At 34.6% G+C, this 12044-nt stretch overlaps 1 pseudogene; it reads right to left on the bottom strand.

Moving 5' to 3' along the window:
- Nucleotides 1–2116: 2116 nt before the first annotated feature.
- On the bottom strand, nt 2117–6755 carry LOC111085713 (annotated as a pseudogene).
- Between the last annotated feature and the right edge of the window lie 5289 nt (nt 6756–12044).

The raw sequence follows: 12044 nt of genomic DNA, 5'->3' as shown, positions 1-12044 counted from the left end.
AGAAGCTATGTTATGATAAGAGATCTACTGAAGTCAGCTTTGTACCAGAAGACAAGGTGTGATTGTATAATCCCAGGAATACCAAAGGGAAGTCTCCTAAGTTGTCTTCTCCATGGGAAGGCCCATATGACATAGTGGATCGTCTCTCAGACGTGACTTTCCAAATAAAATGTGGTCGGCGAGTTAAGCCAAAGGTGGTGCATGCCAACAGGCTTTGGCATTATCACAGTCCAGGACATTTCAGTTGAGACGAAGTGAACAACGGAACAAAAGACGCCGCTGAAGACGTGTCACCTGGAAAGGCCACTGTCGAAGAAGAAACTCTACTTGGTTTGAGAAAGGAAACAAGGAAGCCCTTCATGAAGTTACTACCTCTGATATGACTATTACCGATAATAGGACATTTCCTGATGGAGCAGATGAACTTTATGTGAAGCAGAAGCCAATGACATGGAGACTAGTATGGAAGATGATACGTCCCGTAAAATTAAGAGACTTTGATGAATTTTAATTTTGTGTTTGTAAATTATGTACATTTATTTAAGTTATTGTTAATTATCTATTGGTTTAATGTACGTGGCTATTGTTTGGGATGAACAATACTAAGGAAGGGGCAGTGTTACGACAGCGGAAGTCACGCGACGCTGGAAGCATGCTCGCTGGAGTTTCTAGAAGGATCATGTCTCTTCCTGGCAACTTTAGTCTTTTCTACGCGCCCTCTATTTTAGTACATAAGCAGGCAAATAAAGCGAGATAATTAATTGAATTGCAGACAGGCAGAGATAGAGACGGACAATTGAGTCAAGCGCGGTAGTGACCATAAGTAAAGTGCGTGAATCGTTCGTTGTGAATTATAGCGCGTGTGTAAGTTAAAGTGACTGTGGAAATTAAGTGTATTGCAAAGTTGTATTGAGAAAGAATAAACTAGTTTTAATTAAGAAAGGACTTGTATCGCTGAAGTTCTTCGGAAAGAATTTCTACGGAGAATTAACCAACGACCAGAGACGTAACAGTATGTTCATTGTTGTGCAGTGGGATGCCAAATCTAATAATGTGGCTTATTCTATGTGCAAAATTTTTTAAGATATTGCCTTATTTTTTATATGATTATTATTTGGATGTTCTTGTAATCACGATTCAAAAACTTGGTTTAAAAACGCCACTGTATGAGATATACAATAGGCCTACACACCCATCTTTCGAACACTAGTATGCTGTTATTTTCAGTACTCGACAATACTTGACAGTAAAGACATTGAGTGTTTAGGAATAGAATGCAATTTATTTCCATTAAGTTAAATACTCTGCTACTATGTCTACTATAAGCAATAAGTATTTAACACGAATTGGGCCAGTGTTCCTAGTGTAAAAGTACGAGTCGCAGTAAACAATACTTACTTGACATTACAGGAAGTTGATTTCTTAATATTAAAACGATTCTAATAGACAAATAAGCAAATCACGTAATAACCATAGTTGCTGCAAACGGAATGTATTAGAACGTTCTGACATTGTTTGGCGTTACGTAAATAACGTGATGAAGGGTATGTAACAGCCCTTGTCGACGCAAAGTATTTATACACTCAGGCTATAAGGATGTGTTCAGATCAGAATTTAGAATTTCCAAGACGGAAATATCTCTTGTACTTTATGGTATTAGAAAGCAAAGGAACTTGAATATCTTGGGTTATCAGGATCGCCCAGATATAGTCTTGCAAAATGTCGTATCCTCGCGGTGGTAAGAAAAGTGCAGTGTCTTGTAAAAGGTGAAAATCTGTTACAAGTAACCTGCTGTTTATGTACATTAACCTTTTAGGTTATTTTTTGCTGCCCTGCGAAAATCGAAATGTTCTGTAAAAATTACACATGTTACCAAAGTGACAAAACTCTTTCCATTGAAAATGATCAGTAGAATCGCACTGAGGTGTGAAATGACACTTAAGCTCTTGTGAAAACGTAGCCTTATGAATTACTTCTAAAGGTTCTATTGGGATTATTTATCATGTACCATAATGAAGACAATTGGTAAGATAGAAAACTGAGTTTTCATGGATCCATTGTGAAATTTAAGGAATACAATATATCTGAATACCATAACAACAGAACAATCATAATTTTATTCCCTTTGAATTGCAATTATGTTAAATGGTTTAAGCGAACTAATAATTGCAGACTGATGTTCTAACTCCTTGGAGTCTCCCTCTAGCGCCATAATCTGGAAGTTCTGTAGAATGCTTGTGAAAAACAAGAAGAGCTCCATCTTTGCGAGTGATTTACCCAAACAGGCTCGTTTTCCTGCAGGCATTAAAGACACATGGTTTAACTTGAAGAACTTATAATATACTAGCAAGTCACATACTAAATCATATATTAACATACAAAATTTGCACGACATACAAAATTTAATGTATAAGATTTCTTGATACTGACACACGTTTAGATAAATTCGTATGGAGTATTGGCATGTATAATTACAAGTAGCTCAGCTATTTCTAGTTTCCATTTATTGATGAACGTTTAATTCGAACCTAATACACTGTCAATGATTAATAGTAAACTTAAGGATTTAAATAAACAGATTTTTTCAGAAACTATTTTAAGTTTGTTGCAATTTTTGTCTTGAACAACATTAAATATTATACTCATTAAATTAAATGTAGTTTGAAAAGGTAATCTTTTGTTTGAAGTTAAGTATAAAGCAACACAATGGGCTATCTATTATCTGCCTACCAAGGGTATCGAAACCCGGATTCTTGGTTTGTAAATCCATAGACATACCGCTGTCCCACAAACTTGAACAAACACCGACTCGGTTAGTTCTTTGTTCACGACATATTACATCGAAACAGCAGTAACGTCAAACATGAGAATTATATCCGTAAGTAACAATAGAACTGAAAGTATCAAACTATTTTTGTGTGAATTTTAACACGCCCTTTAGGGGTGTCTTTACACTACGATGTGTGAATATTAAATGTACTTTCAATTCGGAAACTCCTAAAGAAGGTGATTTGGGACGTATTTTTTCGAGACAAGTTTTCGCTTTTCTAATTGATAAATTTTTAAGTGAAATATAGCATCCTCAAGTCTTCATACTACCTAGTACTAAGGTCTACCCGCTGGGAGTTAGTTCAGTAAATATCAATAAACCCACATTCTCAGCATCATAAATGAAGCAGTTGCAAACTTTTTACTCTTTTGCTATCACCTTTTGATGTTTAGCTTTCAATTGAGATACGAATGATTTCACCTGCGATTCGGTAGGGAAAGTCGAAGCATCACGATAGTCAGCAGTAGGATGAGCAGAGAGGAACATTTTGAAAGCAGCTACAGGCATAATATTGTACTCAGCCTTCTGCACACTATCTACCAATGTAGTTAAAAACGGTTCCTGAATACCTCTGCGTGTCATTTTGAGACTTCCATGCTTCTTGTGCTTGGCCGTTAAGCTCGTGATGCGCTGACGGATTTCAGTCACCTTACCACTTCAAATCACTTTTCGCAGTCCCAATGCTAAAAGAGTGCGGGAAATGTCTTCTTTTTAGCCAATAAAAATGTCCAGAAAAAATCGGTTCAAATTAAGAAAAACCGAATTGGATAGGTTTTTTTTTTCAACAAAAAATCCCCCCTCCCCACTGACTCGTGAGGGGCCTGCTAAGTTTTATAAAAATTATATAATTTTCTCCTGAATGTAATGCATTAACACCTACTTCTCAAAAGACGTACCAGTGCTGAATGGTATAAGGCTATCTTTCTTCACTATCTTTCAGTTTGATCCCAGAAATCTTGTTGGATCAAATCTTTCTAGCTCAAGCCAAAACTTAGGATCTCTGTGAATGTTCCAGAGGTTAGCTAAAACCAAACATCTTTTTGGAATCGTATAACCACACAGGGAACTATGTAATGCCCCCCTACTTTTATTTTACGCATTTTAACATCTGAGGCTTTCCTATATATGTATATAGAGAGAAATAACATTTTTTTGGTCAGTCCAGTTTCAAATATACATGACATGCTGGAAAGTATTCAACATTACACCAACAACCTTGTTTGTTTCGAGCATTGTAAGTGGACAAGTCCCTCAATCTTCTTTCGTTTTTAAAGTTTTATATTCCTAATAAACCAAAATTAGAAGAGTTTTTAGAAACTCTATCACATAAAATGATTTGGAATTATTCGGACCAACGTTTTAGTAATATTAGAACTCAAATTAGTGATGAATCTCTAACGTGTTTTGATAATTATGATAATGATTTAAACATTTTTCGAATTTAAATGCTGAAGAATTTAAAACTTTAAAAAATTTAAGTAAATGTTAAGTAATTTATGTAATCACCCTGATCCAGTGATTTTGGATAAGGGTGATTACATAAAGAAAGCTGAAGAAATTGTTAATGATTGCACAAAATTTATAGAATTAAATCATGATCCTACTGATAAGAGGGAAAGTGTACTAAAAAGATTTTAGTCAAAATTAAAGAAGGAAAATTTTCTCAAAAGAAAACTATACTTGGATATTCGACCATCAGGTAGTCATCATTTGGTACGATCGGTCTTAAGGGACATCTTTCTTTATGAACTTTCGGCAATCCATAAAAAAGGATGTCCCTTAAGACCGATCGTACCTAATATTGGAACTCATAATCATGCCTTGGTTGGTTTTATGGTGGAATATTTAACAAACATTTACCACACCTTGAGAGATAGTTTTGAATTTTCCCAAAAAATCCAACAACTCAAATTACACAGTGGTGTGCATTGTGCAAGTTTCGATTTTCAGTCTTCGTATACCAATATACCATTGGAGAGATAATACAACTAAATGCGGAATTGGTGGTTAAAAACAGCTTCAATGCTGTGTCTATACCGAACTCGTTTTCTTGAAACTTATGAATTTCGTCACGAAAGATTCACATTTTTTATTGAATGGCCGGTCTTATGATCAAATCACTGGAGTCGCCATGGGTTCAATACTTGCGCCATTCTTAGCCAACTTGTGTTTTTGTCATCACGAAAAACTGGCTGGAAAATTGCCACCGTTGAATTTTAGATCACCCACCAAACCCAGGACAGCTGTATAGCTGAACATGCCGTAGAATATTATGACGTAGTCACCACATCCAGTTTGTTTAAGATGATGAAAGAAGCCTCCGTACAAAAAGACTCTTCTGATTTACAAACTGACGAGTGAGATCGACATTGAACTTTAGACCCAGTTACGTTAAGGTTATAACTGAATAAATATGTGTATAAGTATTAAACTTAAGTTTGGAGGAACGTTTATAATTAATTAGAATCATTAGAAGTTAAGAAGACTGTGACAAAATTGTATACAAGGTTTTTACAAAACTTGGGTATATGTCATGTTTTATGAATTGTGTTTTTATCTGAAACGCTCTACAGTGCAGTGTGGTAAGACGTGCAATAAACGATTTTCATAAAAAAGCAACAAAATAGAGAAGACTCAGAGCCATTCTAAGCACAAACTATGCAAGTCTTGTAATCAGACACCGTACTTGCAATGGCACATAATGTAATTTGTCTTTCCTGTACTGACTTGAATTCTCCTCCAGATAACGTAAAATTAGGCTAAACTAATATCTTATTAACATTGGTTTAAGAACATCTACTTTGCAAGTGCAAGAAAATTACTGCTTTTCATTTAACTTCATTAGTGATATGTATTTTATTAATTATTTATTTATAGTTAGTTTAATAGTGATATGATAGAATGATCCACTCTTTGCAAAATAGTTCATCATAATTCTAGTTCGCATATACTTTGCTTTGAGACAACGATCTTTATTATAAGAATTTTCTGTATACATACCGAAGAAATATTTTCTTTGAAAAGTATATGATTTAAGTACAATCTATTAAAGTTTTTTATCGAACGATAAAAAAGGGATTATTTACATATACCAATGACAACAGTGGTAACCAAAAGTGGTGCGTAGAAAACAAATCATTAGGGAAATTACATATCTAAGTCAAACCATTCTCAAATATTTCGAGGCATTATACACAATTTTCAGTTTACATCTTTAGATATCTTACTTTTAATTACATTCAGGTTAAAATCCTGATAAAGTAGCTTCCTAATTTTAGAGTTAGGTGGAAATAAAAATTTAACTTCAAAACACACCAATATTGATAACAATAATAATATTTAAACAGGAGAGAACTTATGAAAATATTATTGTGATTTTTGAAGTGATATATGCAGTTGTTATTATCATCAAAATAATTTTATTGTTAATATAATAATTGATTAAAACTAGGAGCATTTTTTTAAATGCCTTCATTAATTTGTAAAGGGTACGACAGAATCATCTATTGCACGTAAATGCTAATTCCTTATGAAGGATTACGTTATTTACACTTTGTGTTCGTAAGCTTTTACCTTGATTATCTGTTATCCATCCGAAGTAGATGAAATACTCAGGTCTTCCTGCGAAGTCCTTGCCTTTTTTAAGGAATGCTTCTAGGGTTGTTTCATAGTTATTCAAATAAATTACCGTTTTCCCAAGAACCGTAAAGCTCATAACGTTTCCATATTTTTTAGCTAATTCGGAAAGTTGCACGTGTGGTCGAGGACCTAAGAATGGAAAGTACCCTACATAAGGTAGTCCTACAGGGCCCGGGGGGAGGTTTGTGGGCCGATCTTTCAGAAAGTGGAAAATATAAAGAATTGCTATAAATGTTATAAGAAATACTAGCAAATTAACAACACCTAGATATTCGTAGATCAACATCTTAAATAGGGCATATGTTTAAGCATGGAGCTGTTCTTATACGGTCTCACGCGCTCTCTTTACGTAATTCGAGGTCACTTCACTTGACTTTTTTAAGTGCCAATAAATTAAACCCTGGTTTACATATGATGCATCAACAAATTGAATCACTATCTCTGACAACGTTTCAGTATTATGATATCATGAGAAATTTATATCTTTTTATCTTTGCTCATTTTTTAAAGCTTAATGTTTGTGTTGTAACAGTACTTATCTTGTCAAATCTATAATAATAAAAGGGTGTGCCTGTAGGTCTGTGTGTGTGTGTGACCGCCATACAAGAGGAAAGAGCCTAGAAACCTGAAATTTTGCACACATACTAAATGCGTGCGTGCACATCTTTTTGTGAGATAAGCAAGCGAAAACCACATAGAAAAGAAGTGAATCCTTATATTACAAATAGAAATCATAGACAGACAGACACACACATACGTGCGTGGGCGAGCACGCGCACGTGCGTGTCTGTGTACGTGTGACCACCATAACCCCAAGAGGAAAACTTAGAAGCCTGAAATTTTGCTCCCATACAAGTGGACCTTGAGAGTTTGAACCTGGGTATTATTACTTATCTACGTGCATGCGCGCATGCGCATCTTTTTATGCGCAAAAACATATAGAAAAGACATGTGATCGGCATAGCTCCAACAGGAAAGAACCTAGAATCCTGAAATTTTGCACCAATACTAGGTGGACCCTGAGGGTGTGCACCTAGGTAATATTACTTATCTTATACACGTGTATACGTGCGCATCTTTAAATATATTTTTATTGCCTGGCTAAGGTGTTTCTCTCAATAATCGATAATGTACATTAAAATATCTAAATACAAACCATAATTACAGAATTAGTGACAATCCTGAATTTTAGAAGAGTTTAGTAAAATTTTGAGATTCCGTTATTAAATTTAACAGTTTTGGCAAAACGTTGAATTATTTTCTCTGATAACATATACTAGCATACCGTTATTTTACAGCTTTAAGTGCATTAGTTTTGATAATTTTTGTAAGTGCTACGATATGAGACCTTTCTGAAACAAATGGTGTTGATTTTATCTTCAACACGTACGTATAGAATGTGTGTTATTTCCTATTTCGAGTCTGGCGTGGCGGAAGCTCGACTTGCAAATCGTGGGTCGCGGGATCGAAACCAGCGCCTAATATTTTCGCCTTTTCAGTCGTTGGGGCGTTATAATATGACGGTACATCTCATTATTCACTGAAAAAACATAGTATAACAGTGAGTGATGCCGGTAGGGTTGCCTTCCTTCTGGACGGCAGTTAAAAATTAGCGACAATGGCTGATAGCCTAAGTACGTTTGCCATGAATAAAACAAACAAGTAAACTTTTATATTTCCAACTTCCTTGAATAACACTATACTTTTAAGTCAGTTTTTAATACCATTCATGGAACAACCAGACAAATAAGTAAAATTCTGAATTTCCTTTTTTATGAAACGTTTTGTGTATAGCTAAGGGTTACTAATTTTATAGATATATTTTATAAGATCTAAATTGATAGGCTCCTTGAATCTTAGTATTGTCTAAGTTTTGATTTGTTTTATTAATTTTCTATTTCCAAATCTCCTAGGAAACCTAAGTTTATTGAGTTAGAAAGGACATTTTCCCGCAACGTTTGCATTTTTTTGGGACATACATTTTCCACCTTTAAAACGTTTGACCCTTCATCTGTTTTTTCTTGTCTGCCTTTCTGATGGCCATTTTAACGTTCGTGGTCATTGGAGATTTAACTTATTACCTACTTAAAGTTTCGTTGTTTTTTCTATTGGATTACAATCTACATAAAAATAGTTGTTGTTTTTAAGCACAAACCTACACAATGAGCTATATACGCCCTTATCCATTGTGAGGAAGCTAACCTAGCAACTAACAATCGGAATTAAAAAAAACGTTACTTGCACGTTTCACGAGAATTCGGTGTGGTGATAATATATTTAAACATCGAATTGAATAAATATTAAAGATAAAAGCAGTTGAAAGTTAAAAAATTAATTCTTATAAAATTTGAAATCGAAAATGATATGAAAGTAAAGAAAAGATGTAGTAATTGTTTATAAAAGAAAAATATATAAATTCAGTTTGCACTTTGCGTTTTGCGGTTTTTATGGGCGTTTTTGCGTTTTTGATCACTACTTCGCCCCTTGTTGATGGAGCTTCACCAAATTTGGCATAAAATTTGTTGGGTCCATGGGGACATACATACAAATTTCCAGTTTGCATTTTACGTTTTGCGGTTTGTATGGGCGTTTTTCTATCACTACTTCGCCCCTTGTTGGTGGGTCTTCACCAAATTTGGCATGAAGGTTTGTTGGGTCCATGAGGAGATACATACAAATTTTCAGTTTGCATTTGCGTTTTGCAGTTTTTATGGGCGTTTTTGCCTTTTTCTACCACTACTTCGCCCTCTGTTGAAGGATCTTCACCGGATTCGGCATGAAGGTTTGTTGGGTCCATGCAAAAATACATGCAAATTTACGTTTCACATTTTATGTTTTACAGTTTTTATGGGAGTTTTTTTACAATTACATATAAGGGAAGCAACTTTTAATGTTCTAAGACAACCTTTCATTAATCATGAATTTACATGACGTGTACTCCAGGGGACGTGTACTCCAGCTAGTAATAAATTGGACAGCTGTGGCTTAGTGTTTAGAGTTGTAGGCTACAGAGGCCGAAGATCCAAGATTCGAGTCTACATATGCCTTTGAACTCACACTGCTCGTTTAGCTGGGAGGAAAATATAAACGGAACAATCAATGCTGCTATCAGTGATAATGACTGGTTACTACCTTTGCTTTCCTCTGGTCAGCAGTTCTATATTATAGACGGCCATCTCTAAATCTTAGTGGGTCTCTGATCTAGTCGCTTAGGCGATGTGTCGCTTCAGGTGTAGTTTAGAATGAAATACCAATAACATCAGTGATAAAAATGTGATATTTTAAAATGTTTTATTTTCTGATGCTCGGTATTTATAATGTAAAAAAAATGGTTTTAACAGCAACGAACGAGTTTGGTACTCCAAGGATGCACTGATAACACGGTTATCTAATTCTCATAATAATTGGAAATTAGTGGACCTAATTTGCAGAAAGACGGATACGATGTTTTGTTGTAGGATGAATTAAGGAGACCCGTATTGAAATTATCACAGTAAATAAAAGAAAATTGTATTCAAATGAATAAAGTTAAAAGAACTTTTTCTAGAAATGAAGACAAATTATGTTTGGTTAGTACGTACTGGGAGGAACAATGGAATCATGAAACAAGGACCAGACTTAGACAGGAAGTTCTGTCTCTTTCAAGAACTGAAAAAAAAAGAAAGCACCCATAACAATTTACAGTTTAACTTTTTTCTGTAGTTACTTTATCATAAAACCGAATCTCACATACCTAGAAATATCTTTGCTTTACGTGACCATCGTAGAGCAGTCCTACATACTCAAGGTAAAGCAGGACATATTACAACTATTGCATAAAACGGTCCATATTTTCCACATTCGGATTCGGTTACAGAAAGTAACATCTAAGGCCCCAGAAAATTTTTTAAATTTTGTAAATATGAATTATATGCCACAGGAGAATGAGACATGCAGTATTTGTAAACCACACAGGCAGCTCATTAGATGTTAATTCTAGTGAAAACTTGGAAATTATCTATTCATTTTTACTTTTAATGAATAAAAGTTAGTATTTAGATGAAAACATCATGAACGATTGAAACGCACGTTAATATATAATATAATCTTTATCAACAGACACGCTAAACATTAAATACATTCAATCTACTTAACTGAAAATCAAAGGAATTATATAAATTGCTGAGTATTTAGATATATATTAAATTCATAAAGTTTATTCTTGCCGATAAAAGGTTTTGACAAACGTAAAGATTTATCGCTTGATTCTTGGTTTGCTGCAGTAAGTTAATTCCACTTTATAAGAATGACTTGCATATATTATACAGGTGCGTGTTGCTTTGATACCAGTCATGGCCCCACAGGCAATGTGCTTATTAGGCATAAACAGGATAATACGAAATTCAAGCATGCCATGATGATGTATCTTCTTCCTGCTCTTCAGGTTGTTACATATGTGTACTGTTGATATCACAACACAATGTTTCTCAGGTTATGACTGACGTTCTGTAGCATTCCTGGTGTTATGGTATTGTGTTTTTCTATATCAAACATTCCACATTACTTGGACGGTGACAAACATTAAGTTTGCAACACACACACACACACAGAAAAAAACATATAGTTGTGTAAGATCAAAAGAACGTGCCACTGTCGAACAAAACAGCATCCAGATATTGCCTGACATTCAATGCGTAGTTGGGTAGTGAACCGTTCTACAATTAGACACAGATCCCGTTTCGCGAATATTGACAAATGACCAGCAATTTTGTAAAACAAAGGAATCCTCCACCGAGGTTGCTTCAACTTAATCTTGTCGCGACCTAACGGAATCCAACATAATCACCTTCTTGTCGCCACCTCCCGGAATCAAACAGAATCACTTCCACATGTCGTTAAAGATTGACGACAGCATTTTTGCTGATAATATTTTTGGTTGAGATCAATCTATTGCTAATAAATATAGTGTATTTTCAGTAAATAATATATTATTTTACTTATATACATTATTTAAATACGATAAATCTGATAATAACTTTCAATAAATAACAGTTTGAGTGACGTTTGAGTCATGGGAAAATGTTACAATAACCTACTGTTCCATTTAAATTCAATTAAACTTACTTGGTGTCTTGTCATGCAATAATATTTTTGTAGTTTACAAACAAATACAACTTAACAAGAAAACACTTTTAAAAACAAACAGAAGGTCTAAGGAATAAATAAAACAATTCTTAGATCTGTGGTTTATTCCCAAGTCTTTTAAATTTCACACTAAATTCTCCTGTTCCCTGAAGGATCTGCAACCATTCACTTCGAACGAAACCATAAATTACTTCTCACACCACTTTAGAAAATCCGTTGTATCCGGTGTTAGTTAAACTTTGTCTGTAGCTATGTCTAAAGCTGAATTTCTATTAATAGATGTTCACATTACCTGCTATGACGTCGTAAAAGGGTAGTGATCGAGAGAGAGAGAGGCTGTACTAACAACATCAGAGAAAAGAAAATATCACATGAGAAACAAATTATTGGTCCGGCATTACCAGGTGGTTAGGGCGCTCGACTCGCAATATGAGGGTCGAGGGTTCGAATC

The sequence above is a fragment of the Limulus polyphemus genome, unplaced genomic scaffold (assembly GCF_000517525.1).
Source record: "Limulus polyphemus unplaced genomic scaffold, Limulus_polyphemus-2.1.2 Scaffold570, whole genome shotgun sequence".
Lineage (NCBI taxonomy): Eukaryota > Metazoa > Arthropoda > Merostomata > Xiphosura > Limulidae > Limulus > Limulus polyphemus.
This window is presented reverse-complemented; position numbering and strand designations above follow the sequence as displayed.